At 45.0% G+C, this 8,657-nt stretch overlaps 1 long non-coding RNA gene across 1 annotated transcript; it reads right to left on the reverse strand.

The window, feature by feature from the left end:
* Window positions 1-7,650: 7,650 nt before the first annotated feature.
* On the reverse strand, window positions 7,651-8,353 carry LOC131493591 (uncharacterized). Its single transcript, XR_009252773.1, has 2 exons — window positions 8,182-8,353; window positions 7,651-8,063 (listed from the first exon to the last, which is right to left on the reverse strand). It is a non-coding gene; the product is annotated as an uncharacterized LOC131493591 (long non-coding RNA).
* Window positions 8,354-8,657: the final 304 nt, after the last annotated feature.

Genomic DNA, 8,657 nt, shown 5'->3' on the forward strand with positions numbered 1-8,657 from the left:
GAAGCGAGGCAGCTGACCAATCACAGGGGCTCCTAGGCTCAGGAAGGCGGACCCTTCGACCAGCGGGTTAGTCAATGGCGCCCGTGCCCCCTCCTGAGGCTGCGCTCTGATGGCGCCAGTCCTCGCGCGGTGACGGGAGTTGTGGTCTCAGCGTTCGTTTCTCCAGCAAAGATATAGTGGACAAAACTACAAGTCCCGAGATGCCAAAAGGGGCAAGAACGGACACTAGCAGAAGGCTGGAGCTCTGTTCGGTCTTCTGAGTCCCACTCGAGGGACCTGCGAAGTGTCGGCGTCTTTGTCCGGAGAGCTGAAAGCACGACGTGCATATTAAAGTCGCCCGGAGAATGAGAGCTCTGACCTATCAGTCCGCACACATTTTACTTGCCAGCGCTTCGCAGAAATTCTGGAAAGAGTGAAATGGTTTCATGTACTCAACAGGTTTTTAACGAACACCCCGACACCCTCTTCCCTTGAAAAGCTTTCAGGGTCATGTATGCAAGTGAAACAGTTAAATAGCGGTACCCGGTGCTCAGGAACAGTACTGACATGTTGAGGGACAGCTGTGAACAAGACAAACCAGCTTGCCATTCTCGCGGAGCTCAGTTCTCATAGTGGGTGTATCAGTTTGTGAGCGCTGCTGTGTCAAAACACTACAGGCCGCCTTAAACAGCAGAAATTCATTGTCTCGAATTTCTGGAGGCTGGAAGTCAAGGTGTGGGCAGGGTTGGTTCCTTCCGAAGGTTCTGAAGGAAGGATCTGTCCCAGGCCTCTCTCCTGGACTTGTAGCTGGCCCTCTTCATGTTCACCCCCGCTCTCCCTGTATACATCTCTGTGTGTAGATTTCCCCTTTATATAAAGTCACTAGCCATAGTGAATTAGGGGTTCACTCTACCCCAGTACAATTTCGACTCAACAAATGAGTGCATTTGCAATAACCCTGTTTTCCAAATAAGGTCATATTCTGAGGTGCTGGGGGTTAGGACTTCAGCACACCAAAGGGGGGGGGGGGGGGAGTGCAGGCATAACAAGGGGAGATGGCTAATAAACAAAAAAACAACTAAAAAAAGGAAATATATGAAGTGCATGGCAAAGAATTAAAACAGGTAGACGATCTAACAAAGTGATTTGCTGGCTATGAGGGGCTGAAGGTCAAGGATGGCCTCTCAGTTGGCAACCTTCCAGCTGCCATGCTCAGGTTAAACAGATGAGCATTGCAGGCAGGGAAAGAGCTAGTAGGAAGGTTCTAAAAACAGATTGGGATGTGCCTAAGAAATAGGAGGACAGCCACCGGGGTAAGGGAGTGAGAGATAGGCAAACCAGCTTAACCGGTGTACCAACTGTGCAGGTCACACAGAACTCTGCACTCAGAAAGCTCTACACTTGAAACTAGAAATAGGTGGTGGTTGTACAGCGTTGTGAATACACTAAATGCCACTGACTTGTATACTTTTAAATGACTGAAGGTATATTGGGTGGATTTTACCTTAATTAAAAAAAAAAAAGTGTGGAGGGGACACCTGGGTGGCTCAGTTAGTTAAGCGTCTGACTTTGACTCTTGATCTTGGCTCAGGTCATGATCTCCTGGCTCATGGGTTCGAGCCCTGCATCAGGCTGTGCACTCTGCACTGATAGTGGAGCCTGCTTGAGATTTTCTCTCCCCCCACCTCTCTCTGCCCTTCCCATTTTCGGACTCTCTTTCTCTCTCTCAAAATAAATCGATAAACTTTTTTTTAAAAAATGTGGAGAGAAAGTGATCATGGGGATTATCAGTTAATTCAGTAAATCAGTTAAGTGTAGGTTAATTAAGAGAAGTTCTTCTAATAAATTTAATCTAGATTATGAGACGGGATTGAATTTCTTAGCAAGAACATAGTATCGTCTGCTGAGCTCCAAGGAAGTGTTCCCTCCTCCTTTACATGAAAAATTCCATCCTTCCTTAATTGATAAGATTGAACCTTCATTGCTAAAGAAAACTTAAGTTCCTTCTTGCCCCTTGGCCAGAACCAAAGCTCGAGCATAACACGTCCTGGAGGATGAAAAGCAGACAAAAACTAGGGAAAGGGAGGCCTGCCCAAAGAAAACAATCGCAAGAATCTGCTATTTTATTTGATGAAAAAGCAAGGGACTATTTATGGAGGTGAATTTGGAGGCTACTTAAATAAGGAAAGCCTGAATATGATTTCAGATCAAAATGAATTTATTGGTTTGAATATATTCACTGGAGATTCTGCATCCAGGGAGCTTCCTCTGATGGCTGGCAGCTGTTATTCTAACAATTGAAGTGTTGGTTTATGCAAAACTGGATACAATACTGACCTGTCACTCATTTGTATGACAGTGGAAATCTTTTGCCATAAACCAGAGGAGTAAATTCAAAGATCTCAGGAGTCAGGATGATTTATTGAATCTGTCTGTGCATCTTGCTGATCAACCCAATAATTATATTCCTTGAAAAGACCCAGAATTCACCTCCTTTACCAAAGCCAGAGGATAATTGATGAAGGAAGTGCCAAAGTCATTAAAAGGCACTTTACTGACCATCCTCTCTAAGCCAGGAATGATGGCGGATGGGTCTATAATTGAAATGTACTCTCATTTCAGGAGGAGGAGTCTGCAATGATACAGCCCAAGTGGTGGCAGTTACCCAACAAATACAAAATGGGAAGTGTTACTAATAAGCATCAGGGTTGGCATGAAATCAGAGTGGTTTGATCCACAGAGATTTTTGGAAACAACTAACGAATCAGGGACAGTCTACTAAATTCCCATTTAATTTTTATAACAGTAACAGAAAAAAAAAATACTTCCATGCCCAGTGAACAAAGGCCTATCTTGATGCAATAGACAATTTCGTTCTAATTATTTTTTTGAGATAGAGATAAAGTGAGATAGAGAGAAGGAGAGAGAGAATCCCAAGGCGGCTCCACACTGTTAGTGCAGACCCGATGCAGGGCTCAAACTCATAAACCGTGAGATCATGACCTGAGCCAAAGTTGGACATTTAACCGGCTGAGCCACCCAGGCACCCCAAAAGACAGTTTTGATTTTTCATCCAATGTCCATACTTGAGTAGGTTCAGGTGTGTCGACCACTGAATAAAAAGAAAGTTAGGGGCGCCTGGGTGGCTCAGTTGGTTAGGCAACTGACTTCGGCTCAGGTCATGATCTCACAGTTTGTGAGTTCGAGCCCCGTGTCAGGCTCTGTGCTGACTGCTTGCTCAGAGCCTAGAGCTTACTTCGGAGTCTGTGTCTTCACCTCTCTCTACCCCTGCCCTGCTCATGCTCTGTGTTTCTCTGTCTCTCAATAATAAATGAGCGTTTAAAAAAAATTTTTTTTTAAAGAAAGTTAAAGACCCTTAAGGAAAGACCCAATAATAACCTGCAGGACCATACCATGAGTCTTTCTCCAAAGAACTTGTGCTCAAATATTCAAACCTTTTGGGAACAATCAGACAATGGCCATGCAAATTCCTAGACACCCAGGATGCTTCTGTGCTGCACTAGAGTGTGGGCTTTACAGAAATGTATGAATCAATGTCTAATCAGGAAAACAGATACCACCCTACATATATCAAGCAGAGAAGACTTTAATGCAGGGGTTGGTCACAAAGACATTGGATATACTGAAGAATGAGGGAGAGAGATAGCATTATCCAGAGCCCAGGAAATTGCTACTGCCCTTGGGCTGTAGCCTACAACCCCACGCTCCATACCGACAATGCTGGAGGACCCAGTGCTGTCAAAGCCAAGGTACCTCCTGAAGCAGAAAGGTTTCTCCCTTCCTCCCACCTTTAAATATAACCAAGTGCTGGGGCACCTGGGTGGCTCGGTCGGTTGAGCGTCCGTATTCAGCTCAGGTCATGATCTCGCGGTTTGTGAGTTCGAGCCCCGTGTCAGGCTCTGGGCTGACAGCTCCGGAACCTGGAGCCTGCTTCAGATTCTGTGTTTCCCTGTCTCTTGGTGCCTCCCCTGCTCATGCTCTGTCTCTCTCTGTCTCTCAATAATAAATAAACGTTAAAAAAAAAAATTAAATATAACCAAGTGCCTCCCATTGGCACAACCTAACTGGGACACAGCTATCAATGGAGTTTGGGAATTTGGGAAATGTAGTTTGCAAGATTCTGGCCCTGGCAGTCCAAGGGAGATCACAGTGGGACAGGTAAGAGGCTAGGCACCTAGAGAAAATCTGAAGTATAGAGAGCCTGGTTATAAATGGAGTTTTGACCAAAATCCACTCAAGGATAGATCTAGCCCCTAAATCCATCTGCTAGTTTTTTCCTCATTTGTATAATTAGACTAAATATCTTAAAGGGGCACCTAGGTAGCTCAGTCAGTTGAGCAACCGACTTCAGCTCAGGTCATGATCTCATCATTTGTGAGTTCGAGCCCCACATTGGGCTTGCTGCTGTTAGGGCAGAGCCTGCTTCAGATTCTCTATCCCTCTCTCTCTCTGCCCCTCCCCCACTTGCACTTTCTCAAGCAAATAAATAAACATTTTTAAAAAAAGAATAAATATATTAAACTACTGGCAGAATCCTGCATTGGCACTCAGGCCATAGGTTGGTTAACAGCTTTTATTACTGGCAAAACAAAGTGCAAGTCATTGAAGTTCCTGATTCCCATAAAATGTAAATTAAAATAGGGGCGCCTGGGTGGCTCAGTCGGTTAAGCGTCCGACTTTCAGCTCAGGTTACGATCTTGCGGTCTGTGAGTTCGAGCCCCGCGTCGGGCTCTGGGCTGATGGCTCAGAGCCTGGAGCCTGCTTCCGATTTTGTGTCTCCCTCTCTCTCTGCCCCTCCCCCGTTCATGCTCTGTCTCTCTCTGTCTCAAAAATAAATAAGCATTAAAAAAAAATTTAAAAAATGTAAATTAAAATAAAAGATCTTGAGAGCATCACAAAGATTAATGCCACCATTAAAGACTTAAAATATGCGGAGGTGGTGATTTCTGTCACATTTATATCGGTGTCCTGGGGCGCCTGGGTGGCTCAGTCGGTTAAGCATCCGACTTCGGCTCAGGTCATGATCTTGTGGTCTGTGAGTTCGAGTCCCGGGTCGGGCTCTGTGCTGACAACTCAGAGCCTGGAGCCTGTTTCAGATTCTGTGTCTTCCTCTCTCTCTGACCCTCCCCCATTCATGCTCTGTCTCTCCCTGTCTCAAAAATAAATAAACATTAAAAAAAATATGTATATATATATAAAACAAAGACACAGATATATATATAAACATTAAACATATATATATATGTTTATATATATATTGTTGTTGTTATATATATATATATATATATATACAACAAAGACACAGATATATACAAACATTAATATATATATATATATATATACAACAAAGACACATATATATATATAAACATTAAAATATATATATATATATATATATATATATATATATATAACAAAGACACAGATATATATATATATATCTATCTCTGTGTCTTTGTTTGGGAACTGGAAAAGTCAGATAGTCTTGAAGAAGGCAGAAGAATATTGTAAACTTAATCAAATGGTGACCCCAATTGCAAATGCTGTTTCAGATGTGGCTTTGGGGAGGACAGATATAAGTACAACCCCCAGAACTTGATCAGGCCAATGCATTTTTCTCCACTATGACAAAGAATATACGAGAAACAATTAGCTTTATAGTCCTGCCTCAGAGAAAAGCCCACCTGCTGGTCTATGCCCTAATTTAGTCTGCAGGAGCCTTGACCCTACCGTATTCAGTCAGTCCCGTGCGAAAAACCAGAAGCTGCTCCTGGTCTTTCAAACAGATCTCGCTTGCCAGCAGCCCCAGCTGCAGAGAGATGATTTCTGCCTTACTTCTGCTTTCCCAAGTCTCCTGTGGGTGCATCTACTTGAAGGAATTGGATTTACATCAGAACCTCCGCTGTAAGGGAGCCTGGGAAGTGTTTTTAGCTTTACACCTCCTCAGATAGAAGGAGGACAGAATAGAGGTCAAGATTCCATTCCAAGTTTCTGTCACTTCATCCCACAGGCTCTCATACTGGTGGCCCGATACTGATAGCACCAAAAAAAAAAAAAAGAGAGAGAGAAAGTAGCAGGTGCCAAAGGGTGGAAGATAAATCCAGTGAAAATATAGCGTCCTGCCACTTCATTAAAATTCTGGGTGTCACAAGTTTTGAGACACTTCAGGACATTCCCTCCAAAGCAAAGGACAGGTTGCTGCACTTTGGACTTCCCACCTCTTAGACGGAGCCCTAGGGTTTGATGGGTCATTTGGGATTTTGGAAGCACCACCTGGTGCACTGACTGCTCCTACCCATTTGCCAGTCTCCAGCTGTGAGTAAGGCACAGAGGGGGAGAGGGCAGAAGAGGCCTCCCGACCTGGTCCAGGCCATGCAGTGCACATAGTTCAGGTTTTCAGCCCTGATCTTTCGGAGTGCCTGAGGCAAATCAGAGTGCTCCCTGAGGCCTACCGCAGACACTGATGGTCGCTGTAAACAGGCCCTCAGGGCTTGGAGGCAAAGCCATGCTTCATTCATAAGTGAGTATTTTTCTTTTGAGAAATAGCTCCTGGGTTTTCGCTGGGCTCCGGCAGACTGCACACTTGACTGTACACCTGCACCCCAGGTGACCTTGTAACCTGAGCTGCCTCCCAATGAACTGCCATCTGACCCCTCTGCCCAGCAGTTCCCTCGGGGAAAGGGTCCATATAGAAGCAGGTTGTTCTCAAGGAGATTGCTTGAGAGACTTGGGAACAAAAGGTTGGGGACAGAGGAGCAAGGATAGACCTTCTGGAGTGGGCCCAGACCAGTAGAATGTTCCCAGCTATGTGAGTGAGTACAACAAGGCTCCACTGTGAATGGGGAAATTATTAGAGCCTGGTTTTCTGATGACAGATTCTGAAACAGCAAGAAGTGGCCCCGAGGGAGAGTGGAGAAGGAGATCCCTCAGCAGGGCAGGACCGTAAGCAGCATGTCTCATTACCTACTTTGCCTGGAAGAAAAGATGGCCCGAGGTGAGGACCTGTACCAGTTCATGGGCAATGACTAATGATTTGAACAGCTGAAAGTCTTACAAGATTGGAAGTTCATGACAAAGAGGCTTGGGAAAGATGAATTTCTTAGAATGGTCCCAGATCATGAGACAGAAGGTATGCCATACAAATAGTCACCATGGGCCTCAACTATGGGGGAAGCTTTGAATAGCAAATAGAATGTTCTGTGGATGTTAACCAGATGGCCTTTTCCCCCAGCCAGTGCAGCTCTTGTTCAATAGGTTCATTGAAAAAGGACCATGATGACAGGAGTGGAGACTAACTGCATGGGCTAAAGAAGACGGACATCTCCTCACAAAGGCCAACCTGACAGCCACCATTACTGACACAAAGTTTGCCCACAGCCGCAATCGGCCCTGGACCTTTTATTTGGTGTCATACCTCGAGGAACCCAGCCAATTACACGGTGGCAGATGGGAGTACATAGGACCATGTTCCTCGTGGGGAATTTGTCTCACTAGAAGAGGTGCTTGCTTTGGATTTGGATTTGCTTTTCCTGCCTCACACGCCTCTGCCAGAACCTCCATCTGTGGACTTAATACGCAGTCTTGTTATCTCACAAAGTATTGTTTCTAACCATGGAAATCACTTTGCAAGACAAGAAGTCGGAGACTGAGCAGGGGACACCCGCAGGATTCATTGGTCTTACCACGTGCTCCATTAGTCAGCATTCTACCATGACGGAGAGGCCTCCTGAAGGTCCACGTAAGGTCCCAGCTGTAGACACTTCATGAACTAGAGAGCCATCCACAGGATACAGTAATGCTCTGAATCAGGGTACGTACTGTTTCTCCTTTAGCCAGAGAGCAGTTCAAGAACCAAGGGGCTGGATGTAGGAGTGGCTCTCTCACAATGAAACCGTTTTACACACTCAAACATTCTTTGCCTCTTGGCCTCATGACTATACGGAGGAGAGGTATGTTAAAAGCCTGTAGTGTCTGAGGGACGAATGCCTCCACCAAGTGACACAGTTTTCCCACCAAACTGGAAGTTGAAACTGCCACCCAACCATTTTGAACGCCTCATGCTCCTGAACAGACAAGCAAAAAAGAAATCAAGGTATTTTCTGGGGTGACAATGTCTGGCTATCAAGGGGAAATAGGTTGTTACCACACAGAGGGGGCAAGGAGGCTTAGTGAAAGACTTACCTGTATTCTCGAATGATCCTATTCCTAGTACAAATCCTGTGATCAGAGTCACAGCAAGACTGCTGCAGTTCCATACAAGAGGGTCCCCCAGGGCACAGATCTCTCGGGAATCAAAGCTTGAGTCTCTTCTGTGAGCTAAGAACCTGTCTGTCCCTTGCTGACTGAAAGCAGAAGAAACCTGAAATAGATATAGTGAAGAAGCAAAGCCATAAATATAACATCAGCCTTCAAATGGGTTATGGAGGCGACAATTATGGCCTCTGCTTGAACTTCCCTCCTTGATGGGTCTATTTACACATTTTAGATATTTTGTCTTCTCCCTTTCCCCTACTATTGTCTCCAGGTGGTTGTGTAGGGAATATTCACTTCACCATTAGTCACAGAGTGCAGATTTTTGAGAAGGGAATTTGAGAAAGCTAGAGAAGGAACATCAAGGCATTGGGGTTCCTTCCTTGGGGAGTAAGGTTGTGTGTTTT

The sequence above is a fragment of the Neofelis nebulosa genome, chromosome 2 (genome assembly GCF_028018385.1).
Source record: "Neofelis nebulosa isolate mNeoNeb1 chromosome 2, mNeoNeb1.pri, whole genome shotgun sequence".
NCBI classification, from domain to species: Eukaryota; Metazoa; Chordata; class Mammalia; order Carnivora; family Felidae; genus Neofelis; species Neofelis nebulosa.